Source organism: Chenopodium quinoa, unplaced genomic scaffold, assembly GCF_001683475.1.
Source record: "Chenopodium quinoa cultivar QQ74 unplaced genomic scaffold, ASM168347v1, whole genome shotgun sequence".
NCBI lineage: Eukaryota > Viridiplantae > Streptophyta > Magnoliopsida > Caryophyllales > Amaranthaceae > Chenopodium > Chenopodium quinoa.
Window position 1 is genome coordinate 5053426 of NW_018742204.1, and position 13362 is coordinate 5066787.

Sequence of the window (13362 nt, forward strand, 5' to 3'; positions counted from 1 at the left end):
CCCACTCCTGGGAAGAAAAAGCCAGTCAAGGACAGGCGGCCAACTCCGCATCCCAAAGACAAAGAAAGGGAGAAGGAGAAGTTAGCTTCCAGACTTGACTGGTCGAAAATTCTACTGCCTACTAGTCCTCAGAGGCAGCCTCGACGTGAGCAGCTGGGGACCAGCAAGAAAACAGCCTCCGACGCTCGACACATCATTGAGTGGAGGAGAAATCAGCAGCTGTCTGAATCAGCCTCCACTTCGCGCTTTCCAGACAGCTTCAAAGAAACTTCTGTAAGGAACTCACAGTCCTTACTTGAGAGTCGGACAGGCGGTAAGACCGTCAACACCGAACCTCAGCTGATGATTGGGTCAGTCCCATATGCACCTCAGGCGCAGTATGGGCAATATGGCCTACAGTTCATGCAGCCTCCTCCTTTTGGGGGTCCGGTGGCATATAACAGTGTCCAACCTTTGGACTAGCAGCTCCGGCTGCTCAAGCTTGGTGAACAACCCTCTGCGTTCGCCAAGAATATAACCGAGGTAGCTCAGTCGTCCAAGGTTAAGAATGTGTTGGTGGGCACCTATGATGGTACCACCAACCCAGAAGACCACCTGATGGCATACACCAACCTCATGTGTTTATAGGGTTGGGACGATGCCACCTGGTGTCGATGTTTCCTGGCAACATTGAAGGGCATTTCCCAACAATGGTTTGGCAACTTGCCAGCCGGTTCAATTGACTGCTTCAAGAAGCTAGCCTTCTTGTATGCCACCAACTTCTCCATGAACATCCCTGCTAATAAAACGAGCCTTGATTTGAGCACCGTTAAGCAGGGTGAGAGAGAAGGGCTACGCTCATATGTCAGGCGGTTCAACCTGGTCAGAATCTAGATCCAGGGATTGTCTGACGAGGTAGCATTTATAGACTTTTTCAAAGGTCTGAGAGACGGGTCAAACTTCAAGTTTGACCTCGTCAGAAAAGGGGCATTCACGCTATAGGCGGCCCTGAGGAAAGCGGAGAGCTATATTCAGGCTACCGACCTCTGCACGCCTAGTGGTCAGTCAGACTCCAAGAAGTCTGACAAACAAAAAGAAAGTTGGTCTCCTCAACCGGCCAACAAGAAAGAAGAGAGCAAAAAGAGAAAAGAAGTCTGGGCGGTTAGTGATTCTGACCAGCCGTCCTAGAAGAAAAAGAGAGAGTTTAAACCGTACATCCCCAAGTACGAGTTTAAAAAAGACTGCAACTCCATCCTCATGGAGGTAAAGGACCGGCTATCCATTGACAAGCCGAATCCAATGAAGAGTTCCGTCCAGTCACGGAACAAAAATAAATTTTGTCAGTTCCATGAGGAGGTTGGCCATAACACCTACGACTGCTTCAGTCTTTAGCGGGCGTTGGACCGTCTAGCTGACAAAAGGCTGTTGAATTCCTACATTTCTAAGTCCCCAGCCGGGGCAAAGAAGAAGAACAAGGGTCAGTCCTCCAAGACTACCCACCAGCCTACTAGTAGCTCGGATACCGACAAGGATCCTGTCTACACTATAGCAGGCGGATTTTCATGTGGTGGCCCTACCATCCGGGGCACCAAGAGCCATCTTCGAAAGATGGACAAGGATGATGATGAGCAGGCGTCTGCCAGTTCCACCTTCCCAGACGTCCTCATAACTGAGAAGGACCGAGGCAGCGTCCGCCGTCCGCATGACGACCCGGTCATCATTGAATGTTAGGTCGCCAACCAACTGGTTGGGCGGATCCTTATTGACACCGGCAGCTCGTCGGACATTATCAGCTTCCGGTGCTTGTAGAGGCTGAAATACAATGTCAGCAGCATGCATCCGGTCACCCACCCCTTGGTTGGTTTTGGGGGTGGGATTGTCTACCCAGCCGGAAGAATTGACTTACCCATCCGGCTGGGAGAGAAAGGCCAGGGACGACATATCGTCGTCAGATTCTTGGTCGTTGAGGAGTTGACCGCCTACAATATTATCCTTGGTTGGCCAACTCTCAACGAAGCCAAGGCGGTAATCATCCCATCTCTCATGCTCATCAAGTATGAGCGGGATGATGGCTCTGTTGGTTCCCTGAACGGGGATCAGAGACGGCCCGGGAGTGCTACCTCTCAGTCGTTAAAGACACTGTGGCCTCAGATGACCATGAGCAAGAACCAATAGACCTTGACAAGGTCAGGGTGCCAATCCCGCCCCACCAGCCGTTGGAAAGAAAAGAAAAGCGCCTCTGCTGGTGGAGGTGAAGAAAGAGAAAAAATAGCAATCACTGGCCGGGGAACGGTCAGACGAGCTCCGTCCCCAACCGGCTGGTGAAAACATTGATCTCGCTCTGGATGACAGTCGTCCAGAGCGTACTATAAAGGTTGGGACGATTGCTTATGCTACTCTAGGTGCAAGCTTGCACCTTCTGCTGAAAGAGTTCAAAGACAATTTTGCCTTTGAAGTGGAAGAGATGCCAGGCCTCAGCCCGGATCTCGCTGTCCACAAACTCGCCGTGGATCCCAAAAAGAAGCCATCCGGCAAAAGAAAAGAAACCACGGCGATGAAAGAATTCAGGCGGCAGCTGCCGAAGTCAAAAAGCTGCTAGACGCCAGGTTCATTCAGCCTTGCAATTTCCTCGACTGGGTGGCCAATGTGGTCCTTGTTCAGAAACCGAATGGGACCTGGCGCATGTGTGTTGATTACATAGACCTCAACAAGGTGTGTCCAAAGGACAGTTACCCGCTTCCAAAGATCGACAGTCTGGTCGACTCTACAGCCGGTCACGTCTTGATGAGCTTTATGGATGCCTATTTTGGCTTCCATCAGATACCCCTCTGGAAGTAAGATCAAGAGAATACGGCCTTCGTCACTGATTTGGGGTTATTCTGTTATACTGTGATGCCGTTTGGCTTGAAAAATGCGCCTGCCACTTTCCAACGGATGATTAATACGGTCTTCATTAATCAAATTGGGAGGAAGTGGAGGCGTGCATTGATGACATGATAGTCAAATCCAAGCAACAGGCGGATCACCTTGCTGATCTCCGAGAAACGTTCACCACCCTCAGGCGGCATAAGGTCATGTTAAACCCCAAAAAATGCGTCTTTGGTGTTGAGTCTGGGAAGTTTCTCGGATTCCTGATTGATCAAAGGGGGATAGAGGCTAACCCCGAAAAGATACAGGCGGAGATTGACATGAAGTTACCCCGTTCTGTCAAGGAAGTTCAGAGACTCACTAGTTTCCTGGCCGCCTTGGGGAGGTTCCTCAGCCGGTCAGGCGACAAATGCCTTTACTTCTTCCAAGCAATCAGGAAGAAGACCAGGTTTGAATGGGGAGACGATGCTGAGACGACATTCCAGAAGTTAAAAGAACACTTGCATTCTCTACCTAGGCTGGTCAGTCCTTTGCCTAGAGAGACATTGTACATGCATTTAGCCGTCTCAGATCATGCTCTCAGTGCCGTTCTCCTTGCTGAGCGAGACGGCGTTCAGCTCCCGGTTTACTTCATTAGTCATGTTCTAAAAAATGCTGAACTCCGGTACCCCATGGTTGAAAAATTTGGCCTTGCTTTGTATATGGCATTCAAAAAGCTGAAGCCTTACTTTCTGGCACATCCGGTGGTGATTTACATCGACCAGCCACTCAAGCGGCCAATGTCCACCTTGGAGTCATCCGGGAGAATGTTGAAATGGGCTATTGAAATGTAAAGTCTTGAAATCATTTACGAACCAAGAAAGGCAGTGAAAGGTCAGGCGTTTGCCGACTTCATTGTTGAAATGACCCGTCCGGTGGCTCCGGATAATCTTGATCAGGTTTGGAAAGTGTATGTAGACGCGAGCTCTACAAAGAACAGCTGTGGTGCAGGTGTAATCTACGAGTCTCCTGAAGGGGACAGATATGAGTATGCAATACGGTTCAAGTTTCAGGCCTCTAATAATGAGGCGGAATATGAAGCCCTGCTAGCCGGTATCCGTTTGTGTAAGGCGGCAGGGGCAATGAAAATTGACGCCTACTCTGATTCACAGTTGGTCGTTAGCCAGTATGAGGGAAAATTTGAAGCAACTCATCCGGCTATGATCAAGTATCTTCAGGCGGTAAAAGAGGAGGCTGGGTCACTTGAAGAGTTTCACTTGAGTCAAGTACCCAGGTCGGACAACAACCAGGCGGATGCATTGTCAAAGCTGGCATCTTCCCCATACCATGATACGCCTCGGTCAGTCTTCTGGGAAGTTCTTGAAAAAAGAAGCATCTATGAAGATCCCATTGGAATTCTTGACCGAAGCTCTACCTGGATGGATGTCATCCGGGCCTACCTTTCAGACGGTACACTTCTTGATTCGCCACAGGAGGCAGCCGTCCTGAAGAAGCGAGCTGCAAGCTTCGAGTTGAGAAATGAAGAACTCTTCAAGGCGGGGTTTCTGAAGCCTCTGTTGAAGTGTGTCACCCCAGAAAGGGGAAGGAAGTTCTCGAAGACTTGCACTAGGGATTCTGCGCCTCCCACATAGGCGGCAGGTCCCTAGCCGTCAGAGCCAGACGACATTATTTTTGGCCCACTCTTGAGGCAGATGCCAAGGAGTTGGTGAAGAAATGTGACAAGTGCCAAAAATTTGGCAAACTTATTCACCGTCCGGCTACTGATCTGATAGCCATCCACAGCCCAATCCCGTTTGCAAAATGGGGCATGGACATTTTAGGTCCTTACACGCCTGCACCAGGCGAAAAGCGCTACATCTTGGTGGTTGTGGATTATTTCACCAAGTGGGTGGAGGCCGAGGCGGTTAAGAACATCAAGACCTTAGACGTAATTACATTTGGAAGAACATTATCACCCGGTATTGGGTACCTATGTCTATGGTGTTCGATAATGGTCCTTAGTTTGAGACGCCTCAGCTCAAAACTTGGTTGGGAGATCAAGGGATCTCAAGCTATTTTGCATCAGTCGGTCGACCCCTAGCAAACGGCCAAGTTGAAGCCTTCAACAAACTGATCTCAGACGGCATTAAGAAGAAAATTGAAAGAGCCGGTGGCTTGTGGGCAGAAGAGTTAATCCATGTCCTATGGGCCATCCGGACAACAGCAAAGGGGGCAACCGGTGAAACCCCATTTCTCATGGTTTATGGTGCTGAAGCCGTCTTGCCCATTGAACATTAAGAGCCGACTCTCAGAGTCATGCTATATGATGAAGAGGCAAACTAAGAAGCAATGCGCCTGGCATTGGATTCACTCCCAAAATGCAGGGGCAATGCCGCCTTACGTCATGAGATTTACTGTCTGAGAATGACCAGAGCTTACAACAAGAAAGCACACAAGCGTCCCTTGAAAGTTGACGACTTAGTGTTACGGAAAATGGAGGCAACCGGTAGGGCCATTGAGCTGGAAAAGCTAACTCCAAATTGGAAAGGCCCCTACCGGATCTATGAAGAAGTAAGAGACGGCACCTACCGCCTGGAAACTCCAGACGGCAGACGCCTGCCTAGAACTTGGAATGTAGACAATTTAAAAAATTACTACTTGTGAGATTTGTAACGTTTGTAAACAAGAAGTACATTAATGAGAAATTGCTTTTTGTTTTCAATTTTATTTGTGTTTTGTACGCCGCTTGAAGCATTGCTCAGACGGTCATTTGTTAAACCTTCTGAGTTTGAGACTTGGAAGCGAAATTAACGTCTGTATGACGAGAGGCCAATGGCCAGGTAATTAAGCTAAGCACAAAACCGCTTAGTGGCTATACAGCCGGTCTCAACCTAGACCAGAGGCCAATGGCCGGATGGCTGCTTTTTCACAAATTCGTCTGTCCAAACATGGACAAAGGCGTCCGGCGACACCCCTCCGGGTGCGATCGTTGCAGAGAGAAGCCAACCTACTTACTCTACGTACCAATGCAGACGGACACAATTGGGTGGCCGAATCGGCCCATCCATAGCCGTCTGACCTGAACAGTCTAAGGAACGACCAAGTCTCGGAACCCGGATGTCCTGCGACATCAGTCGGTGACTGACTGAAGTTCTTTCTTAGCATTTTTTTTTCGTTTTTAAGTTGCACCAATTCTCCCGTTTAGGGTAAAAGAGTTGTGCAATGGCTATGCAATCTCTACCTAGATGGAAAAACACCGTCTGTTTAGTGACTGGAGCGCCTGTTGGTGTACGGCTGTGCACTTGGTTTGGGGCAATCACTACTATGATTGATTGACTTACAAACGTATCATGCTCTTTGCAGCATCAGACGTTCCCAAGTCAATCAACCAACTCCATTTGAAACCAACCACACAGCCGTCCAGGGGCAAGGACAGCCGACTTTTGATAAATTAGGCAAAAAATCGCCGCATGCTTTTGATAAGTTAGGCAAAAATCAGGCATATACGCAAAAATGAAAAAATTGAAATCCAAACACAAACGAAAAATGATCAAAACCGATTCAGTCGGTGCGTTCATTAAAAGTCCACCCAACCAAACGGTTGTAGTGGATCAAATGTTAACCGGACCCCGTAAATACAATGTCCGGGAGAAGAGAGAAATTGTTGATTAACCCGGGTCCTCAGCCAGTAAATACTAGAATACTCGACACACAGGTCGGAAAAGCAAGTTTTTGGCATACTGCCGCAGATAAAAAAAATAATAAAAAAAAAGAGTTGGCATACTGCCACTGAAATCACTTTTGGCCCACAGGCGGCTCCTCCTGGTCCTTCTCCCTTTCTTCCTCACCATCAGAGGGTATCACATGTGCTTGACCAGGACCGAGTTGCTAAGGCTCGGGAAGCTCCGTGTTGGCCCAGACGGTGAAGGACTCAAGCTCTGGCTCGCCTCTCTCTCTCAAGTACACCACTTCTTCGGCGTACATGTGAGTCAGTGCCCAGACGCCATAATCCTTGTCTGGGTACAAGGCATCCTAGGCGATCCTCATTCTGGCGTCATTGTCAGCATCACTTTCAGCAACCAGGCGGTTTTGCTCTACCTCCAGAGTTGCCGCAAAGTTTATCTGAGCCTGGGCAGCCTCATCTTCAAGCTTCTGAACCTTGGCCTTCAAGTCGGTGTTCTCTTCAGAAACACCTTGGAGTTTGCCAAGGTCCGCCTGGGCCTTCTTGAGCGCCTCATCAGCCTTCTTGAGGCCCTCCTCCGCCTTCTTCTGAGCCACCTCTGCGTCACTCACCCGCTGGTTGGCCGTCTTCAGATCCGCCTCCAACTTCTGGATTTTCGACGCTTGTGTCATGGTGGTTGCTTTAGTTTCAAGGTCATTTATGGTAGTGGAGTATAAAGCAACATTATCAGCGTTTGTGGCGGACTTCTTGACCCTTTTTACCTCTTCCTGTTTGCGGGTATAAGGACGCTTGAGCCCGTCTACCCGCAGCAGAGCCTGCAAAAGCAAATCAAGTTAGTATTGCAGACGGAGTAAAGCACTTAGAAAAAAATTTCAAGTATCTTACCTCAACCAGAAGGGACAGGATTCGTTCCAGATTGAACGTCTCTATCCCAGGGATAGCGTCCTTGTCCTTCCTGCTCACCGCCTTCAGCATGGCCCTAGCATGCCTTTGGACGTCTGGCCAGAGAGGAGATTGATCTGCACCATAATCAACAGGTGATGAGTGCGAAATTAAGGCGGCACCTATCTGTTGCCGATCGTCTGAGGATGACGTCTGTTGGGAGTGGGATTTCACTCGCAAAGGCCACCCCAGCTCAGTCGGGGATTCAAATGGGTTCTTACCTTCAGAGCTGGCCAAGCGAGAGCCGCTTGCAGGCGTGGTGAACCCCCCGGTTGGTGATAGGGGGTTGGCGAGGTCAAGGCCCAGACTGCCGCCTACCCTCTCATTTCGCCCCCCCTATCCGCATCTGATGTTTCCCGGCTGGGGCGCCAGGAGTCATGGTGGAGCTGGATTTTTTTGTCTTGCTGGGGGTAGAGGCAGATTCCTCCCTGACCCGTTTGAGATTTTTCTCAAACGTCTTACTCTTCCCTACCTCTCCTCCCTGTGAAAATAACCAAGCTAAAGTTAGCATTCGGGGAAAGTAAACTTTGAAGCCAACCTAAGAAAGAGTCAGGCGTTTTTACCTTGGCCCTGAGCTCGGCCGCCTGTTTTTCCACAAGCTCCTTCCAGATGGTTGCAGAGGACCGCCTGGGTGTCTTCTCGTCTGGCAACATGTTTAAAGCTTCTTCTAAAAAAAGGAAAAAATTTGATCAGTATATCATCAAGCAATTTTGATACAAAAGTACTACAAACGGATGTGAACTCAGGCGCATACGTTAGGTAAACATGTTTCCGAGCCCGCAGGCGGCTAAGAAACACTCATCCCTGATCCAGGCACTCTTAGGGATCCAGTTCTTGGGGACTTTTATTGTCTCCCCAGTTGACAAGGTTGCGTCTGTGAGGCCGAAAAAGTCTGCCTCAATTATTTTGTTGAAGTCCTCATCTGGGATCCGGGGAAGACAACACTTCAGGCCCATCAGTTCGGGCTTCTTATTGTATTGGCGGAGCTCATAGTTCTCCCGCCTGCTGGGAGCCGTCAACAGGTAGAAGCTGTGCTTCCAGCCGTCAAATTTAGATACCTTGTCTAAGGTCATCATGTATTGGGGATACGTGGTTGAAGTGTACCACGCCCTCCAACCTCCTAGGTTGTGGCTAAGATAATGCATCTTAGCAAAAGCTTCCCAGCCGGGATGGAGCCCCTGAAATTCGCAGGCGGCAACGTACCCCAAGATGTTTGCCCAAGAATTGGGGGTAAGTTGCCAGACTCCAAGGCAGTAGCCTCTCAAGATTACCTTCACCGCCTGGTGAAGGGGAAAGCGAAGACCGGTCTTGAACGCCGCCTCATAACAGCCGAAGTAGACGTTGGCGTTCTGTTGATCTTCTTCCCAGGCGATGGTGCCGTCCTCATGCGACACTCTGATTTTGTACCCGTCTCCTAACGGGTGTAGTTGTTTAAACTTCTCCAAGTTGTCCTCCATGTGACCCCTATCTTTGGCTGAGACGTGGATTTTGAAGGGGTCGTCCTTCTCATTCCACTTCTTCCTCTCTTCCTCCTCACTATCTACAAGTGGTGGCAAGTCGTCAATGCTCTCGGAAGTGGAAGCGGAGCTGTCGCTCTCCGTCTCCTCCTCATTTTGTGAAAAAGGAGCTGAGACAGATTCATCGCCGCCTTGGTCGCATTCTTCCAAAAAGGAATCTGCGGGAGTTAAAGGGGCACGCGGAGGGGATCTCTCCAAAGCCGTCTGGTTTCCCTGACCAGACGCTTCTCCCTCAGGCGTTTGGCCGCCTGAGCCCTCGCTTCTGTAATCTAGATCGGGGGCCGTCTGCATAGTCCGAGCCATTGTGTCCTGCAAAGACACGTAAATGGTCAAAATCCAAGAAAAAGGGTGGTCCCAACACCCCGAGACGGCACTCACAGTCCTAGACTCAGCCGTCCCTGGTGACCGGATGGACTCTAACCTAGGATGTGCCGTGTGTGTTGGTGATGCATCCATTTATTGCAAGAAATATGTACAAGCGGTGAAAAATGAAAAAGAGCTGAGAGAGACAGAGACGGTACCTTTAGATTTGATATCTGAAGGTAGACGGGTTCGGCTGGGTTGACGAGAACGAGTTTTCTTACTTGCGCTTGACTAAGACGGATGACTTCTGCTCTCTCTCTCAAAGTTTTCTCTCTTGAAAATTTTAGTAAACGTACAAAATTATGAGGATAAACAACTATATATAGAGGGTAAATTCGGGGGCATCCCCGTAATTTACTCAGAAGGTGAACAGTTACTTTTTGGCGGTAAAATTACCACCAACCGGAGCGTGACACGTGTCACAGATGCCACGTGGCGTGCCACGTCACATCTGTGAGGGGCAAATGTTTAGGGTAATTTTACCCCGCCACGTGGTCCAATCAGAGGATGACACCCATGTGTCACTCCAGAAACTTGGGGGAAATGGCGGCCTTCGGGCCCAAATCCTGAGAAAGCCGCAATGCGGCGCAACCCACCAATGATTAGGGTTCAGTGACCTAATCAGGGGCACAAATCCCGAGGACCCTATAAATAGGGAGATTCCCCTCTTTTGCAGGGCACGTTTTACGATTTATTAAAAACTGTCCCTTTGATAGAGACATCTGAGCTTGGAATCCGAGCAGATACCCAACTAAATTTCCACACCTTTTTCTCTCCCTTCAAGTTACTAACTTGTTCGTTGGAGGCGGAGCACCACCCAACCGGTGTCTCCGTTTGTTTTGCAGGTAAAGGCCGCACCGGACCAGTCTTTGTGTTGTAACTCTCCCGAGGGACAAAAAAACCCAAAACAACATCATATTACCTTTCACCTTCAAATATGCAATCCTTTCTTCATAAACCACTTTGAGCCTCGTCTAACGATAGACCCTTTTTTTTTAACCTACATCTACCTAACCTTGGGATGGGATGGTGTGTAACTTATGAAATTCTAAAAGGCTTGAGTGATTTCAAAAGATCAAAATAAAAATAAGCAAAAAATAAATAAATAAAAGTATACAAAAGGGAAAGTGTTCCATTGTCTTTGATATGAAAATATCTTCGATAAGAACACGTCTCAGATTGCGTCTCTTATCGAGTGCTCGGTACCATGCCTGAGAAATATGAATGCCAAGTGAGTGATAGACCGCATGATCGGGATTGCCCACACTTGCAAAAAATAAAATAAATTCTAAAGCAAAAAGAAATAAAAAAGAGCTAAAAGCCTCAAGCATAAAAATATAAAGACTCAAAAGCAAGGTTTCATACCTTGGGGGCTTATCTAGGGTCTTGAGCCTTTATCCCCTTATTCTATAACCTTTAGCCTAACCACGTTACAACCCTTAAAAGACCTTTTTGAGGTATACACACTTGTGCGAGGTTCGGGTAGAGCTACGTTCGGCCTGATTCCTAACGGATACGTAGGCAACCTCACATCAAGGTGCGGCCGTAATAAAAATGCATTCATATTTACATTCACACACTTACACCATGATCATATCAAGGGATCTCCTATGCTCATTCCTTTCCACTTAGAGCTAGACATGGGGGCTTGATCCCTATATCATTAGCTTACCTAGCCTAAGGGTCACCACCACTCGACTCTTTTCAATATATTTTCCCACACACTTAGCTCTTGCGGCCTGGATTTAGTGTCACTATCACACACATCACAGATACATGACCAAATATACTTCCCTTAGGAACCCTTTGTCATGAAATCTTAACATAACGCTGAAGCATGCCTTGTCATATATCAAAATCGCTCATTAATCATAATTGTCATTGTACATTGAAGTATGAAGTGCTTAGCCTCCGTGCCTAAGTTACCCAAATACTTTCATCATTGAGTCAACCATTGAGATAGCCTAGGATGGGTAAATCAATCAAACAACATTTGACTAAGCTCATTCAACATGCACCTTCAAAACTTTCGATTCTTTTTCGCGTCTTTCTTTTTCGGGAGAAAGTCGGTACCCTCCACACAAAAATGACTCCACACAAAAATGATGGAAAATTTTTGCTTTTTTCATTTTTCGAGTCGCACGATCACATTACAATGCACACACGAGTCATGTACACATTGAGTCATGTCGTGTCATATCACTTTGATTTGAGTCTAACACATGTGTCATTTTACTTCGAGTCGAGTCAACCTCGAGTCAGTCGATCACAGCGAGTCAAGTTTATGACTTGAGTCGTGTCGAGTCAATGAGTCAAGTGACGTTAAACCTTAGGTCAACCCTAAGATAATTAAATAGATTGGCAAAGTTCTATAGTCAAAAATAAATACAGGTGCAGCAGAACAGGGAAGACCCTACTTCAGCGCAAGATGAAAGCATCTAGTAATAGTTGTTAGAGCCTGGTGCTAGATCCCAGCGTCTGGCGACAGAGCCAATTTCTGGCGCCAGAGATATTTCAGCAGCGACAGAGCTCGAAGCCTCTCAGAAAGGTGATTTTGACCTCATACAACAATTTCGGGTTCCTTGGTACGCCAGTTAGCCCCTATAAGAAATTTGACATGATTAAGTAGTCGGTTTGATTACAATTGCAATAAGTGATCGACCTGATGAAAGATCGTCTCACTTAGCTTAAAGCGCCTAATCACGGAGACACCGACGTACTGGTTTTAGCGGAAGCAAAGTTCAGGCGAGCTTTAGAGATCGAAAAACGTTGGTCTTCGAAAGTATTTCTTCAGAATATTATCGCAACAAACGTTCAAGTACCGAAGCTCTATTGTTCAGAGACGCGTGAACATCTCCATCAAAGCTCTTTTGTTCAGAGACGTGTGAACATTTCATTCAAGCTCTATTGTCCAGAGACGCGTGGGCATATCATCAAAGCTCTTTTGTTCAGAGACGCGTGAACATTTCTTCCATCAAGCTCTATTGTCCAGAGACGCGTGGGCATATCAATCAAGCTCTTTTGTTCAGAGACGCGTGGACAATCCTATAATCAAGCTCTTCGTTCAGAGACGCGTGGACACATCATTCAGAAGATCATATAAAAAAGAAGCTCTTTGTTCAGAGGCGCGTGAACATATAAAAAAGAAGCTCTTTGTTCAGAGACGAGTGAACATCGAAACAACAAGGTGGCGTTCCGTAGATTGTGGAGAGTTGTCACAAACAACTGAGGATTGTTTCAAGAGAAGCAATCTTCGATAGTATTCCCTTGGACGTGGAATATTATCAATGCGGATGAGGATTGTTTCAAGAGAAGCAATCTTCGATAGTATTCCCTTGGACGTGGAGTATTATCATAGCGGAAGAGGATTGTTTCAAGGGAAGCAATCTTCGATGGTATTCCCTTGGACGTGGAATATTATCATAGCGGAGGAGGATTGTTTCAGGTGAAGCAGTCTTCTATATTGGAAGCAGTTACAGGCGTAGCAGTTTTCAAGCGGGATGGCATTCTTTAGCTTGCAGGAGGTCATCAAAACAACAGTAAAGCGACAGCAAATCGGTTACTTTCAGAGACGTGTGCTCGACGGTGCAAGATACGCGTTTCTTAACTCTTTTATCTGTTTAACTAAAGCTAGTTTGCAGGTATCGGCGTTGCAAGAGTGACTTAGAATCGCATAACGTTCTGAGTCATTCTCCGTCCCTATCGCTAATTTGACTTTTGTTTTCGAAACTTGCGTTTCTCCAAACTCAGTCAAAGTGGGGGCTTCTGTAGACACCCATTTGTGTCTCCCCAAAACCAAACCCAGTGATGAGTACCTTTTGCGTCGAATCATAATCGAATAAAGTGAAAGTGTGGAAAGTTTAGTGTTGCGGATAGTTTTAATTTCTTTTCTCTTCTCTCTGTTTTTGAAAACTTATTTTAAGAAAACAGCCAATCCAGTTTGGTTGGTCCATGATATGGGTCCAATAGTAGTGTATTTGGATGGGGCTTGACAAGAGTTTTCCAACGATATATTATAAGCCCAATTCCGAT